Source organism: Aphelocoma coerulescens, chromosome 4A (genome assembly GCF_041296385.1).
Source record: "Aphelocoma coerulescens isolate FSJ_1873_10779 chromosome 4A, UR_Acoe_1.0, whole genome shotgun sequence".
Lineage (NCBI taxonomy): Eukaryota > Metazoa > Chordata > Aves > Passeriformes > Corvidae > Aphelocoma > Aphelocoma coerulescens.
In genome coordinates, this window is record NC_091018.1 from 17,673,917 (window position 1) to 17,690,360 (window position 16,444).

The following is a 16,444-nucleotide window of genomic DNA, read 5'->3' on the forward strand; positions in this document are numbered from 1 at the left end:
GAGCTGTGCTCTGCCTGGCCTGGCTGCGTGCCTTGCAGCTGCTGTGCTGCACATTAGTGCTGAGCCGCGGCCGTTCTAAGCAGGTCTGACAGCTTCCAGCCCTTCTGCTCCTTCTCCGAGCCGTGGCTAAACGCTGCTTATGACAGAGCCAGAGGCAACCGGGGGCATTTTAATACACACTGCCCATTGAGTAATGCACACAGCTGCCCTACTGCGGCCACCAGTTCAGGCAGGGAGTGGTGTGGGAGCGCGCCTGTTTGATGCTGGGCTCCCTGAAGGCGATGCCAAGTGGGCTGTGCCCAGTATCTGAGGAGAGGCCCGAGGTTGCAACAAATCTTGATGCCTTGGGGTGGATGGGCGGGCTGAAGCAGCCTCTGCCCTACACACCCACCGCACCCAGCAGCCTGGCCTAGAGGGTCCCCATGGACCATACCCCAGGCAAAGGTGGCTTGTCAGGCCCTGTCAGAGCTGGTGTTGTGCAAGAAAATCGATCACTGCTCAGTCAAGCAGCTGAAGCTGGGCGTGGAGCAGCTGTGTGAGTACCCAACTCTCCTGCAGTGCTCGTGGTGGGGAGTGGGCCACAAGGCACCACTGCAGCTGTGCATCATGACCCCATCCTGGACTGGTTTTGTTGGGCAATGGGACCCAGGGAGCTATGCCTGAAGCTCTGCCTGCCTCAGGGCAGCACAGCATCAGTCCAGGGCCCCCTTTAAGATGCTTCTCGGAGCCAGTGAACCCTGCTGGGCACAGGGCACGGTTGTGCATCCACCTCAGGCAGTGCTGGACCATTTTGCCTGCTCAACCGCATAGTGGGTGGCATCTTGCAGCTCACCCTATATATATTTTATATATATATCTATATATAAAAATAGGGTGAGCTATATTGGTATACCCTATATACACTCTGTATATAACAGGCTAGCAACAAAATCAGTCCAGCTGCTGACCACCCATAAGCAGTCCCTGGGAGAGGTAGCAGGGCAGGAGAAGCAGGAAAGCTCTGACCTGCTCTGCAGCAGCAGCTGGAAGGCACTGGAGCAGGTGAAGCACAACCCACACTGGGGTGCAGGGATCTTCCTGCCACTGAGCATTCACAGATTCAGTGCAGGTGCCAGGGGTGTGTGGAAGACTCGAAATAAATTGCTGCCCTACAGATGCTGCCATGCAAACATCTTCAACAGGAAACGGTGCCTGCTCTGTGGAGGCATAGCAGCTGATGCTACCTTGGCAATGGCAGAGGGAGGCAGCAATCAGATATATCCATCAAGACCCAAATCCATTCCCTGTTTCAAATGATTTCTGTAATCCCATCAGTCAAGACTGAAACATTGCTATGGGCAGTGGCAGGCTGTAGGAGAGGCGGCTCTTGCCAGGAGGCCATGAGTGGGAGGGGAAACTACCCCCATGCTGGGAAGGGGAATGACAGAGGTGCTGGGTCGTGCTGCACGCTGCTGCTGGGAGCCTACGGGGCTGTGGCTGCTGAGCCTGCAGCCCGGTGCGTGCCGGGCTGGGCTGGGCTGGGCCGGGCGCCAAGGCTGAGGCTGGGACGGGGCACCCCATACTGAGTACCTGCTGAATCCTCCCTAGACCTGCTGGGCACTGCGGAGCAGTACGAGAGGCGGGGACTGCTCCCCCGGCCGTGGGGAAATACGCCGGGGCTGAAGGGTTCTCCAGCTGCTGTGGGGTGTGCCGGGGCAGCACGGCCCCGGGCTATGCGAAGGTGGAAATGGACCCATGCAAAGTCACCGGGGCAGACACGGGCTGCAGTGGGGCAGGATTCTGTACGCACAGGACAGCGCAGGATGCCCGGGGCCGTGCCAGAATGCCCCCACAGATGAGGTCGTTTACTGGGGTGGTGCGGGGTGCCCCAGGCTGCGCAGGTGTCCCGGTCGGGAAGGTGGGGGTGACCTCCTCCGCCCAGGGCCGATAGCAGGGCAGTGCCGGCGCCCTGAGCAGGGCAGGCTTGGGGGTCCTGGGGGATAGCGGGGCGCAGGTGCGGCTGGTGCCGGTACCCGGAGGGCGCGGTACCGGACTGCGCGGCGGGTGCGGCATCCCCTCGGCGCAGCGACCAGGGCAGTGCAGGTGCCGGGGCGTGCGGTACCGGGCCCGGCCGGAGCAGCGGCGGGGCCGTGGGATGTCCGGTCAGGGCGGTCCCGGTGCCGGTGCCGGGCGGCGGTGCCGGGCAGCGCGGCGGCAGCGAAGGGGTGCTGCGGGACGGCCCCTCCCCAGCCCGCCTCCGCCGTGCACGCGGCGCGCGCTCCCGGTGCGGGGTCGGGCCGGACTGAGCGGAGCGCGGGGCAGCCGCCGCCGCCACCGGCATGGCCCAGCCGCGCCGCCGCCCCCGACGGTGAGTGCGCCCGCCCCGCCCCGCCCCGCACGGACCGGCACGGCCCGGCCCGCGGCGGCTCCTGATGGGGAGGGCGGCCGGACGGGACCGGACCGGCCCCACGGCGCGGGGCTGGGGGTGGCCGCCGCGCCGGCCGTGGGGCTCTCGGGGCGGGGGGTGGTCCCGGTTCGGGTCGCGGTCCCGGAGTCGGGCGTCGGAGCGGAGCGCGGCGGGGCGGGGGTTAACGGGTGGGGCCGAGCGCGGCGGCGGCGGGTAACGGCGAGGGTTAACGGGGCCGGATGAGCGGCCGCGGCGAGCCGGCGGGTTGCCATGGCGACGTGCTGAAAGGGGGATTGTGCGCCCGCCTCAGCTGCGCGGCCCGCATCCCGGCCCCCGCCCCGCATCCGCCGGGCTGCCCGGTCCCGCTCGGCCCGGCCCGTCAGACCCAGCACAGAGCGGGGAGCAAAGGCTCTCCGGGCTGGAGCGCTCTCACTCCAGGGATTGGGATCCTCCCCGGGGCTGTGGGGTGTCTGTGGTGTGGTGTACGTACCGGGGGTACTGGTGTAGGTCCTGGGAGGTGGGTTATTTGGGGTGCAAGGATGTTCCTCGTGCTGACAGGCATGAGGCTGCTGTTGTGAGCATCCCTTGGTCAAGGGCAGGCAGGAGATCCCCTTGGCTCAGTTTACTTGGCATAGCATTAGGAATGACATTAGCCATTGGGTTCCTGGAGTGAAAGGACATTCCCTATTTCTCTCTCGGGCCAGGGACTGAGTTGGAGGCAGGCTTGCTGTCAGACAGCTGGCTGTGCTCATCCCTGAGTGCGGCGGTGGGCCAGATATCCGTTCATCCATCTATCCATCCGTCCCTGAGTGGGCTGGTGGGTGCAGGTGTTGTGGCCCCAGTGATGCACACTGTGGCTGGAGCTGGCACCGTTCACCTGAGCTTGACTTCATCGTGCTCGAAGCCATGGAGCAGGACAGACGTGGTGGGTGGTGGTCAGTGCTGGGGTCTGTCTGCAGCCAGTGCTGTCAGCAGCAAGGGGTGGGAATGATGAGGGACCTGAGGCCTTTGTCCAGCCAGTCAGTTCCTGGACCACACTCTCCCAAATGGTGACACTTCCTTCTGCCTCTACTGGCAGCCTTTCCCAAGGCCACAGACCTCCCTTAGGGAGGTGGCTCTGACATGACATCCCTGAAAGGCTGGGATTTTCCTTCCATCCTTTGAGAGTGCCTCATCTGATGCTGCTGCTGGCTTGGCCCCAGGTGATGGCAGGGCCAGCTCCCCATGAGCCCCTGTGCTGGCCATGCTTTGTGTCAGCCTGGTGGGACCTTCCTTCCTCTGCAAACCAGGGTGCTCTGTGGAATTGGGAGCATCTGCCAGTTGGGTAAGGAGTGGATGTGTCCTCAGAGAGGGAGCTGCTAGTTGCCAAGGCAGGAGTCACTCAGCTCTGGGAAATGCCTGTGCCAGGGGTGCACCCAAGCACCCATGCCAATGCCTGGTGCAGGGCCGGGCACCCAGAGGTCCCCACTGGAACCAGACCTCTTCCTGCTCTGCAGGCTGCAGGCAGCCGCCACCAGAGCTGGTGTCTGCAAAACGGTTAAAGGCTGACATTTAGAGGTCACACTTTTAGCACTGTTCATGTGTTTGCTTCATTTGCATTTGCAGTTAGCCGGGCTAGAGGCTTTGCCACTCGCATGTGCAGTTGCCATGGTTACGTGTGCAGTCGGGATGTGGAGTTTGGTTGGACACCTGCAAACATGCAGCTCTCAACCTCCAGAGCACAAGCAGGGGCTGCCAAGGTGCAGGGCAGCCCTCGGACATGGGTGTGAGGGCCCTGCACAGTGCTGTGCTGAGGAAATGGGAGCTGCAGTGCCCATCTTGGCAGGGTCTGCGTGGTGCTGCCTCTTGAAGCCTCCGATTGCCCACACTCAACAGCAGTGGGCATCTACGGCAGCCTTGTTGGAGAGGAAGGTTGAGCCCATGCCAAGGGGGTTGCCCTGCACTTTTCATCTGGGGCTGTCTCTTTTCCAGACCCCGTGTAGAGGCTTTTGTCCCAAAGGGCTGGAGGGAAGGTGCTCAAGATTGGGGTGGTGAGGGCAGCCAGAACCTGGGAGTCATGAGCAGAGCCACTGAGCAGGCTGCCCAGGGACAGGAGCCTGCCAAAGCTTCAGAAGGCAGCGTGAGAATTGGCAGAGCACTGTGCAGAGGCTCCAGATGTGGTAGCTGTGTCTGTCCTGGCTCTCTGTGGGGTCTGCTCTGGGTGCTCATGTCCAGCACAGACAGGGATTTGTTCCAGGTGTCTTTTGATCAGGATCACATACAGTCCGTGAGCAAGAGCAAGGAGACAGTGATTGCCAAAATCCTCTGGCAGGTCCATACTGGCCTTTGTGTTAAAGGAGGAAGTATTTTAGGACAGCTGATAAGAAAGGGATGTCGAAGTCATCAAGCCTCTGAGCTCCATCTAAACAATTCCCAAACAGCATCAGCTCAGCCAGCTCCTAAACCCCCCCAGCCACAGCGAGTCTGCTGCCTCCCAAGCAATTTGCTGCCATCTTCCTGTATCCTTCCTTCTAGAAGCTGTTTCTTTGCAGCAGACAGGGGAGAAAGGAAGCTCTCTCGGCTGTCCAGGAGCTACTATGGCCTCAGCCAGAGCAGCGTGGAAATGTCCATGCTGCACTGGTGGCAGCTGGCAGGATTCAGTAACAGTAGAAGGGTGGAAGGATGGTGGGAAGTGGTGAGGATGGGAACATGGAGCATGTATGCAACAAGTTGTGGAGCTGCAGAGGAGCCTGTGGAATCTCAGAGCAGAGCCCAGAGAGGCTGGTATCTGCCATCCTGTGCACCAAGTGCAGAGGGATGGGGCAGGGACAGCTTGGCTCTCTCCTTAGAACTCCCAGTGCCACTGGGATGGGAGTTGCCGGCTCCCTGTGGGATCCCAGACAGAGATTCCTCTGCTGGTGGTCTGTGGTTATTGGCTGCCACTGACAGTGCTTTGAAAGGCAGCCAAGGGCGTTGTGGCTCCTGGGTCGGCACTGAGGGGAGGTGGTCACAGCCAGCACAAGGCACGTCAGCAGGAGGAGGCAGGTTGGATCCTGGTACCAGGGAACTCGAGGAGAGCTGGGTCTGAGGACTGAGCTGAGCTGGATGGTGCTGGATGGGGGACTGAATGCTCTGGTGGTCTCCTACCGTGATGCTCCCCAGAGCTGGGGGCAGGGAGCAGGCTGTGACCAGCACTGTGTGCTGCTGGCCTCAGCAGGATTCTGCTGTGGGTGTGAGGTGAATGAATAAATGGTCCTGCAATTGCCAGAGCTGCCAGTTTGAACCCACATCATTCAGACCCTGGAGCGAGTCTGACTGAGAGGAAAGGGGGATGAAGAGGGAGCAGTGGAAAGACATGGGTGCTTCTGGCTGCAGCTGCCGGGTCCTGTCTGGTTTGTGTAGCTCCTGGAAGTTTTCCCTGGATGGGAGGTTATGTGAAGTTTGGCTTGTCTGGGCTCAGTAGTCATGTGGTATTGCAGTCCATGATGAAACCTGTGTTCCTGCTTAGTCTTGAAGTTGTGTGTGGAAACTCTGCTCTTGCAGTATATTCCTTTTGCCATGTTGTCTGCCTGGCAGGAGGGACAGCACCTGCCAGTGGCTGTCTGCGAGCAAGATTTTGTGCTGGAGAGCGCTGTTTGGGATGAGACCACCTTGGCAAGGAGCTCAGAGGATTGTTGGTAAAGAAGCCTTGTTCCTGACACTGCAAAATGCAGAACAGTGGAGCAACATCTGTTATTTTCAAACTGCATCTCAGTGTGAGCATATCCTGTAAGGTGCTTGGCAAGCAGAGCTGAAACTTTGCCTGGTGGCCAGTTGCTCTGGCCGTGCCAGCAAAACAGGTGGCAAAGTTTGGGAAAGGTTGCAGAGAAAATGTGTTACAGGGCTTGTATGGTGCACGAGCCTTGTTTGGGTCTGGGCCTGGGCTGCTGAGGGCAAGGATGGCTGGGAAAAGTTTGGTCAGGAGGCTTCTGAGATGGGCTTGGGGAGGAGACTGCTGAGAATGCCCTTTTGTGGTGATCAGGGGCTGCACGGGCTTGGCCTTCATCAAGCAGTGGTTTGGTGCTGCTCTAAAGTAGTGGGAGAAGAAGCCCAAGTCTGTAGCGTGGCCAGAATGTCTGCGTGGCACTCCTCATGGAGGTGGCTTCATCCATGTTCTGATGCTGGCACCCAGTGCTAAAGGAGTTGTGAAGGTCAATGTGTGAATCCAACTGTGTTCGTGTTTTTCCTCTGCCCTCACATAACTCCAGGCACCACTGAGCAACTTGAGGACTCACGGGACAGTGATGGAGGAGAAGGGGACAGGGGTTGCTCTGTGTCTCTGTCTCTAGAGCTGCCCACGGAGAGCTCAGGAGAGATGTGTGGGTGTTGAGATCATTGTGGAGTCAAATGCCTGGAAGTTGCAGCAGAGTTGGTCAGAGGTCTGGTGGCCTCTCTGCAAAAAAAAGGGCTAAATAAGGCAGGGTTCTTCAGACTGGGAAAGAAACAACAGAAGATGGATAAGATGTGTCTAGAGGAGGCCAGGAGAGAAGTGATAGAGGTTAACTGTTCATTGTTTATTTTCATACAAGAACAAGGTCACATCATATTAAGCTATCAGGAGGTGCCAAACAGGAGGAGGGGCATTGCCTCTTGCAGATGTGCTATCAAATCACAGAAGTCCTCAGGACAAGGTGTCATGAACAACAAAACCTTGCATTAGTTTCAGGAGAAATTGAATGATTTCAAGAAGGACAAGAGGTTCCCCCACAACCAATAAACACACTGAGATCCACCTCTGACTTGGGCAGCTGCTGAGCTGTGAACTGCTCGTGCTTCTGACTGCTTGCAAGTACACAGAGCAAGGCAGACTTTTGGTCTGCTCTGTTATTTTCATAACATTCTGCCCACCAGAGAGTGTGGAGCCAGGAGGGAGCTCTGGGCTCTGGTAAGGAAGGATGGGTTTATCTCCATCCAGTTGTGTTACTTAGCCTGGCACAGGGTGACAGGTGCATGCTCAGTCCTGCTTCCTCACCGAGAGTGTGGGATGATTTCCCCACACGATGGAGGTGCACCTGCTGGGAGATACAAGACCTGTGCTAAGCACCAAGCCTGGGCTTCACGGGACCCTTTGCTGGAGACCTCTGACAGGCTTTTGTATACTGATCAGGAACTAATTCAGTTGGTTTGAAAGTGAATGGCAACATCCCTTCCTGCTGTGTTCCCTGACAGCTCTGCTTCCTCTCGTTCCCTGGGCACAGGGACACGCTGGCAGCAGAGCTGGAGTCTCATCTTAGAGCTGTCCCAATTCCCTGGTACTTGCTGCATGTGATAGGCACTGTGGGATCACCACGGATCTGATCTTCATCTCCCCCTCCTCCAATCCCGTCTCTGCCTGTTCTCACACACATCAGGAAACATCAGTGTCAGTTTTGTTCCTGGTTTTATCCTCAGATGAGAAAAGACTCATGTCCTGCTACCAGTGAGAGTCCAGTTCAGCCTTACCTTGGCAAATGTGGGATGCCAAAAGGCTGTTCCCCAACTCCTGAGCAGTCCACAGACATGGAAGGACAACAGGGAAACGTGAGCCTTGGCTTGGGAGCTGTTGGCTTCTTGTGGGAGAAATGGACTTGGAGAGGAGGATGCAGGGATGAGCTGGGGATCCAGTGGTCCCCAGTGGGTTTTGGCTGGCAGGCAGCAGGATGAGGTCAAGTGAGGTTGTTGCTCATGAAGAGGATGCTGATTTTTATCCTTATGAATTCCTGGAGGACTGAGGGAAGTGTCCATCCAGCACAAGGGCGTTCTTGCAACCACAAACCAAAGATCTCCCTTGGATAGCAGCTGTCCTGTGCCTCCAGAGAGAAATCTCTGTTTCTGTCTTGTCTTTTCGGTCTCTGTTGCCACTGGGTCTCTGGATGAGAATCTGAGGTTGCAGATTTGGGCAGGGAGCTGCTGTACTTTCATGCTCATGACTTTGAGAGGAGCCAATTGGTTGCCTACTCTGCAACAAAAACCTCCTTCTGTGTCCGCCGGGAGCGACGCTTCCAAGTGGGCATCTGCTGAGGCAGAGCAGTGCTCAGGGACCTCTGAGGAGCAGCAGCGAGCATGAGAGCTGTCTTGGCACTTGAACTTGACTTTCCTTGGCATTGTTGGTCCTTACAGCATGCCTGTATGTCCTGCTTCGTTCTGGTCTGCTCCCTCTGGAGAGACAGGGCATCCCCAGGCTCCCTGATTTGCTCCAGTCCAGCTTATTTCTTAACACGAGGTGGTATTTGCAGTAAAACACATTAAAGGATTTTTTTTTTGCCAGAGGTTTTAGGCTTTCTGCTTTTTTGTGCTTGAAGATAGAAAATATGGGAGGATAAATTTACAAGGGAAAATAGAAAATACATTTTGGATTAAATTTGAATGGGTTTCCTTTCTAGCTGCTAGCTTGCCTGACCTACAGTCTCTAGTGAGCCCTGGCTGCATGAGCAAGACCTCGTGGAGCTGCTGTGGTTGCAGGCTGACTCTCCAGTCCAGGGTGCTTCCATGGTCTTCTGCTTAGTCACACCAGCTTTGGTTTTGGTTTGGGAATGTGAGCACCTGGTGGCCTCGTTGAGGGCAGGCTCCTCTGCTTAAGGAAGCTGCTCCTCTTGGTTGGGTAGAGGCTGTCGTGGGCTTGGGCTGCACCGTGGGCTGCACCATACACTTGGGCTGTCCGAGGTCCTTCTGAGGTGACCGCATCTGTCCGGGCTGCCAGCTGTGCACACAGCCCGTGCTAATGGTGCTCTCTGGCTGTGACAACTGTACCAACTCTTTCGGTTGCTTACTGGAGCACATACCAAATCTGTGCGTTTCCAGAATTCCTGGGAAAGCCTGTGGAGTTTCTGGGGAAACCAGTAACTCTGGGATGGGCTTTTATCTCAATTCAGCTGCAGATGGGCGGGTTTGGACTCTGTGTCGTGCCAGCAGCACACGTGGGTGGGTGGCCCTTGTGCCAGGGTCCCAGGGCTCCCCTCGCCCTGATGTCGCCCCGAGCGTGGCAGCTCTGCCGTGAGCCGATGCCGCCTGTACCTGTCGGGGCTTTGCCCAGGAGCTCCTCCACAGCCGCCAGCCATTATCCCGGCGCTCAGCAGCGGGGTGGGGCGAGCGGGAAGGCAGATGTGGAGAGGGGGAGGGTGGCTTCTCGAGCACCTGTGCCTTATTCTGGAGCGTGCAAGTGTGAAATTCAATTTGTAGATCAGTCGTAGCTGGTGAGGGACACAGGCCACGGTGTGCGCCGGAGCCAGGCGGTGTCTGGGAGCAGCGCGGCCGGCATGCACAGCATGTCCTGCCTGCCAGCTCTTGCGGAGGCTGACGTCACCCTGGAGGAGCGGTGGCTGCTGCAGGATGTGGCTGCTTGACGCTGTGTCATGTTGGCTCTGGGTGTGCGGTCCCGGCTCCCGCAGGAGCCCTGCCAGGAGGTGCTGCCCTGGGATGGTGTCCCCTGCCCCGCGGGGGCGAGGAGCGCGGTGCAGATGGGAGGGAGCGGGACCTGGTGCCCTCTGCCACCAGCAGCTTGCAGGGTGGTGGTGTGGATGGAGGAGTCCATGGTGCTTCCAGCAACAATGGCATTTTCCCACCCCCGCATTTGGATCTTTCTGATGTTTCCAGCGAAACCTGCTTGCCGGTGGGAGCAGAGGGAATATGCATGACAGCATTAGCAAATGCAGCTTGCGCTAACCCGTGCTCTGTCCTACCTGTGCGTTGCTACCAGTGGTCGCTGCTCCCCATCTCCGGCCCCAGTCCATGTCTGGGTATCCCACCCCCTGCTTTGCAGAGAGCAGCCCTCTGTTGTAGATGAAGAGTCCAGTGCTGTGAGGAGGGGAGCGTGATCTCCCAGGCCAGCCACGGCAGAGCTGGCACTAACTGTGCCCCCAGGCAAGCTGCAGTGTCATGGAGCAGCGGGTCGCTGCTGATGCCATTAGGCTCAAAGAGGCATTTGCAATATGGTCAGAAAATCACATCTGGTCTTTGGTGAGGGCCACTCGCACTAACATAAAGCTCAGCATCTTGAGTCCGGTGGGGACTGGGGCACACAGTAGGGCGATGGGCTGGAATTCAGCTGAGGCATCTCTCTGGCACAGGACAGGACCTGCAGCTCTCCCAGCTGCGGGAAACTCAGGAGCATGGGGTGGAACAGCCCGGCATCCCTGGGTCTGTGCAGAGCCTGTCTGGTGTTTCACCTGGCAGTAGAGACTCTTGTAACAAAGTGGAGGTGGTGTGGACAGTGAGCTCAAACACCTGCTAGGACAGCTTTCCTGAGCAAAGACCCTGCAGTGAGGAAACAATTTGGTGCTGGACTGCAATGCTTAGGCTTTCTTGCATCCTGAGGGAGCACACTGCTTCCTGCATTGTCACCCTCAAGGGATGGCCCACACCCCCCCTTGCACGGGGATGTGCTCTCCCCATAGAGACACCTTGCTCCACGGGCTTGGTCTCATGGTACAAGACAAGGCGGTAACACTTGGTGCAAAAAGATGGTGCTTGTACACTGCCAGATAACTTGTAACCTTATCTCTGCACAAGAAAACTTACTGTGTCATGTTTCAGCTTCTGTGCAAAAGTTAGTTCTTGCTTGTCTCCAGCTATTTTCTTCATCTTTGTTCTTTGTCCTGGGTTTTATTACCTTTAGCCCAGATTACTTCCATGATCTATTTTACAATTCTGCCCTGCAAAACCTTTTTGAGCTGATAAAGAGTGGAGTGATGTTAGGCAGACTCAGGTGGTTGGGGCAGATGTTGGTAAAAGAAACAGGCCTTTACTGGCTCTGCTGCTGAAACCAGAGGCTCCAAAGCCACCGTCTGGATTTCAGCCCTTGATTAAGTGGTTTTGGCTTCCTGCTTTGAGTCAGTAAAAATGAAACATTGACAACTTATTTCGGGTGTAGCTGTTCCCATTCAGAACACTCTTGGATTTTGTTGCCCACCCTCCCTAATCACATTTGCAGGAAGTCCATGTATTTTAAGCTGCAGTCGGTTCCTCTCTGCCCAGCCCACCTCCTTACATTTATAGAGCCTCCCCCAGTCCACGCTAGTCCATGGAAAGCATTGGCTGTGCACACACTCGCCCTGCCTGCAGCCACTGATGCTTTCTCAGCTTCCCTTGGAGCTTGTGTGAGATGTCTTGAGCTGTTCTTAGCACAGGTGGTGGTATGGGCAGGACAGAGCTTTGTGCAAATTGCCCATGGCCCATTGGTTGTGGGAGCTTCATGTCCTTTGCATGGCTGGGTGCCCAGAAAGGAGCTTGAGAAGCTGAGGTATGAGAGAGTTTTGGGGAAGGACATTGCATCAGCAACTTGGTTTCATACTTGCCTCTTAGTTTCAGGCATTTCAGAAATGGGGGTGTGGTTGAGCCAGCCTCTTTGGGTCACCAAAGTCTCCTTTCTTTATTAGACTTCAAACGTGCTTTTGCTAACGTAAGAAATACGAATGTGTTTGGACTTGGACTTTCAGAAGCTTATTGATAAGAGCCCTGTGCTTGTGTAATTGTTCCCTAACACGGTTCAGTTATAATGATCCATGTTAACCTTAAAAATCGCCCCTGTTAGCCATGGCTGCTTCCAGGGCAGTTATTTGGGAGTGGACACAGGAGGCATCACTCTGGCAGATGTGAGGGGGATGGTGGTGAGCAGGTGGAATAATGTGAATGTGCGGCTTCCTGAAGCTGGAGAAGGAAGTGAGGGGAATGCTGCTGGTGGAGCCAGCTCTCTCTTTGCTGGGTGAGATTTGCACTTGGGCTGCTAGCTGTGGAGTGTTGATCACAGATTTGAGAGAGATTATATTGCCTTGGAGTAGGTGCCTGGTGCTTGTTTGTGATGTGTGGGAGAGTGAGCAAGTTGTCTTGGCATGAACTTTGTGCTGGTGCCAAGGGCTTGCTGAAAGCAGATTGTCTGTCAGCTCACTCCTGAGTACTCGTCTGGAAATTCCAGGGTTCTGTGGATGCACTTTTGCATTGTCAGTCACCTGCCTGCACGAAGCCAGAGGTGGAGTAATTCTAACATGTATTTGTGAAGAATAGAATAGAATAGAATAGAATAGAATAGAATAGAATAGAATAGAATAGAATAGAATAGAATAGAATAGAATAGAATAGAATAGAATAATTTTGGTTGGAAGGGACCTACAGTGATCATCCAGTCCAACTGCCTGGCCCATTCACGGCTGACCTAAAATTAAGGCATGTGGTTAAGGGCGTTGTCCAAACGCGTCTTAAGCACTGACAGGCTTGAAGCATCGACCACCTCTCTAGGAAGCCTGTTCCAGTGTTTGACCACCCTGTGGCTAAGCAAAGGCTTCCTAACGCCCCGTGTAAACCTCCCCTGGCACAGCTTTGAACCGTTCCCTCATGTGCTATCGCTGGATCCCAGGGAGAAGAGCTCAGCACCTCCCTCTCCTCAGGAAGCCATCAAGAGCCTCGAGGTTGCCCCTGCGCTGGTCCCGGAGCTGCGGTTCGCCGGTCCCGGGCGGTGCTGACGGGACAGCTCCCGCGGGCTGCGGGAACCAGCCCGGTTCCGCCACGCCGTCCCTCCTGAGCGGGACACAGCGATGCCACATGCACATGTTGCCGGCTCTGAGATCCTCCGGGCTGAGGCAGGCGCTTCCTTCGCTGCCGGGGAGCGAGTGTGGGTTCAGCTGTGCTCGGACAGTGCTTCTCGTTAACCTCTGCCCCTGCAGGCGAGTGTTTGTACATTGAAGCTGCAAATAGCAAGGTGAGGGAGAGAAAAGCAGCCACTGTGTCTTCGTGCTGGGGTCAGGAAAGCCAGAACGTGAGATAATCTAGATTATTTCTATCCAGAGCGCGGCAATAAATAGCCTGCTTCCAACAGCTATCCCTGAGCTGTGTGGGAACCCGCCAGTCCACCGAGAGGCTGCTGCCACTGCCCTCTTCCTGTCCTGGCAGAGCCTGCTGCTCACACAGCAGCTGCTGGCTGTGCCACGTGGCCCTCTCTCGGCTTTCCACCAGGCTCCTGGGAAGCAGTGAGTGGGAAGGTCAGTCAAAATCTGGACTAACTCAAGATGAGCGTGTAGCCCACTCCAAAAGACTCCAGGCTTTCAAGCACAGTTGTCCTTGGATCCTCTATAGTGGTCACCTTCTTCTTGCATCAGCACTATAGGGTGCTGACCCCAACAGTGTCGCTGCTGGAGTGCTCATGGGCTGTCCTTCAGCAGCATCACCAGTCACAGCTCGGTGACACTGAGAAACCTCCTGCATTTTTGGAGCTCTTGATGCTAAACAAGAGTTGGAAATGATCCAGGTTATATCACCTGCTGGGTAGCATGTCTTCTGGAGCTGGGAAACGAACAGTGTGCTGGCATTCAACACCAAAAATGTCTGGAAAGGCTGAAATGTGGGCAAAGGTCTGCTTTGCCCCTGCTATCCTTCCCAAGGCGGGCTTGGCTCCTTCATGAAGAACTCATTAAAGGCCATGGAGCAAATGGTGACAGGCCATATTGCAGAGGGAGGCCTTTGGCACCACAGCAGAAGTGGCTCTTGAAATTGTCTGTTTCTAGGGATTTTGAGTAACATTCTTCTGTTATGAATGGAAGCTCTCGAGGATCTTGGCATGTGTCTGGGAGTTGTCAAAGAGCTTCTGTCCCACATATGTTCTTGCAGCGTTGAGGAACTTAACTGGCACTTCTCACGTGGTCCCTCATCCTCTCCCCAGGGCAAAGGATGTTCAGTGGAGTGTCTCATAGGCTTCTGACATCCAGCTTGCTTTAAATATTGGTGGTAGTGTGGATAGGAGCTAGGAAAGGCAAGGCACAGGGATGTATCTTGCACTTGATGCAAGCGAGGGTGAGGTTTGTGAGGTTTTCCTTCTGTCCCGTTAGAGTGGCTGTGGTGCCTCGATATTGGGGGGGCTGCAGATGTGCCTCAGGAGGAGAGTGAGGCGGGGAACGCTGGACTCTGGGAGAGGCCTCTGCAGAGTGGAGAACAGGTGTTTTGGGCTCCATGGTACTGGGAAGCCTCCTAAGTGCTCTGCTCTGCACCCTAAATGCTGGAGGGTTCATGGCCAAGGTGGATGTGTGTACCCAGACGGTGACAAATGCCGGATGAATGAGGGCAGGGGCAGAGCTGCCAGCCAGTGTAATGAGAAGTGTAAGAGACTGTGCTGGAGGGGATGCTGGGGGTCACTTGGTCCATCCATCTGCCATGTAGCACCCTTTGCAGATAGTCATGGAGTGCTTTAACTTCTCCTGGGGTACACTTTTCTTTCGTTATATGAATGTGTCTCCTACCTAGCACAAAAGGGCAGAGTGTTCTGAACTTTTTTGCAGTGGCCTTTGCATGTTATAAAACTGTGCCCTGTGACTTGTCTTGTCTAGACTAATCCCCATCTTCCAGACTTTTCTCCAAGGCCTTTTGGTGATCTTGCTGGTCTCCCATGGCCTCTCAGTTAGTCCAAATCTTTTGGGGCATGAACTGGTTCTCTGGACAACAGTATAATAACTTGGTGTGTCTTTACAAGCTGAGAGTAGAATAATTACTTCATGTGTAAGCTGACCTTTCACACATCCTCCTGTAGTTGCCTTTTTTTGTGGCAATGATATGCTGGCTCCCGTTCAGCTTGTACTCACCTGTAGCCCTCGTGACCCTTGTGGCAGAACTGCTGCTGTCTTTTCTTCTGTGGCCTGTTTGTGCAATTTTTTACCTCCCAGTGACTTACAGTCCTGCCCATCATCTCTCAGCCCTTTTTCCAGTCTGTCAGGAGCATGTCAAATTCCCATCCTGGCCTCTAAAGTGCTGGGGTGTCACATGCAGATTTTGAAACATACTCTGTTCTGTTGTTTAGGTCATTCATGGGAACACAGAGCAGCAGCAGCAGGGCAGACCCTTCTGAAACTCTACATGTCCTTTTCAGGGTAACTGTGAACCATCTATCACTGTTCACCAGCTCTGTGATGGACCTGGGAAATGCCCCCACAGTGCTGTGGGACCAGGAAACATCTGCCTGTGGCATGAATGGGTAACCTGGGCTGAGACCTGCAGGCATAGGGATGCTCTTGAGGGGCTGCTGGGACACAGGGACACAAGCACATCAGTCCAATTGTGCTGCAGCTTCTGTGCTCCCCAGGGTTTTCTGTGGGGTTTCTGCAGTGTTGTAGGCCAGGTGGGATGGGGCTGGGTGAGAGCTGGGATTACTGCCCAGTGGAGAAGATGCCAGGTGGGGAGTGGGTCTGGCAGGTGCTGCTTGCTAAGAGCTGAGCAACAGCCTGAGCTCCTGGAGCACAGGCTGGTGGAAAGGTTTGGAGCTCACCTGGAGAAGAGAAGGCAGGGGTTTCTCGTGCTGCTTGCTGGGTGTGTGTTTGTTCTGAGGTGCATGGGCTGGCCCTCAGCAAGGTACAATGGGGTCAAATGGTGAGCACAGCTGCACAAGGCACAGTGGCTGGAGGGTGCAATGGGACATCCTGTCTGCTTGCTGTTGGAAGGAGATCCATCCATCATCCATCTGTGCCAGCTGGGTGCTTTGACATCTCCGTCTGTCCTGGATCTGAACCTCATGGGACATAGAGCCACAACATCAGTGTGAGGAGCTTGGGGTTGGTGCTCCAGGGCAGGAGGCTGGGCCCTGATGAAGGGTCCAATACGAGAGCAGGCTGTCTGCTCGCATCTCCTCGGCCGTCTGCCAGAGGAGGTGTGGATCCGGCTTGTCTGGCTGGTGTTGAGATGCCTGAATATGCATCTGCGAGAGAGGCTTCCAGAGGATCCCACCCGCCCAGGTTTCCATGGAGAGCGTCTCTTTGTTGAGGAGGAAGCTGCCTGGCAGACAGTGTGGCCGTGGAAATACCTATAGAGCATTTGTTTTCCAAAGCACATGAATAACATCCCCAACAGCTAGCAGCCTCACTTCCTCTGCTCACCCACCAGCGCCCTGGCAGAGTGACCTGGGATGCCTGCGGTGTCTTTATCCTCCCAGTTTCTCACTGCATGCTTGTCTGAGCATTCCCAGTTTGGCTGTGCCTGCCCAGCCCAGCCCGGTTTCATTTCGAGTTGGCAGGCACGGCTCCTGGCGCGGGGCTGCAGGCAGGCAGCAGCCCATCTTTGCTGGGGGACACGTTTGGCTTCCCTGCTGGAGGG

The 16,444-nt window shown here is 55.8% G+C and overlaps 1 protein-coding gene across 3 annotated transcripts in view; it reads left to right on the forward strand.

Annotated features, from left to right (window-relative positions):
• Positions 1 to 16,444, forward strand: part of NLGN3 (neuroligin 3) — a 42,549-nt gene that overhangs the window by 594 nt on the left and 25,511 nt on the right. For 2 of the 3 annotated variants that reach the window (XM_069015533.1, XM_069015527.1), the window contains exon 1: positions 2,276 to 2,347. The exons of the other annotated variant lie outside the window; for it this stretch is intronic. The gene's annotated coding sequence lies outside the window, so the exon portion shown is untranslated. Of the gene's footprint in view, positions 1 to 2,275; positions 2,348 to 16,444 lie in introns of those variants that run through there. 3 annotated transcript variants of the gene reach the window in all.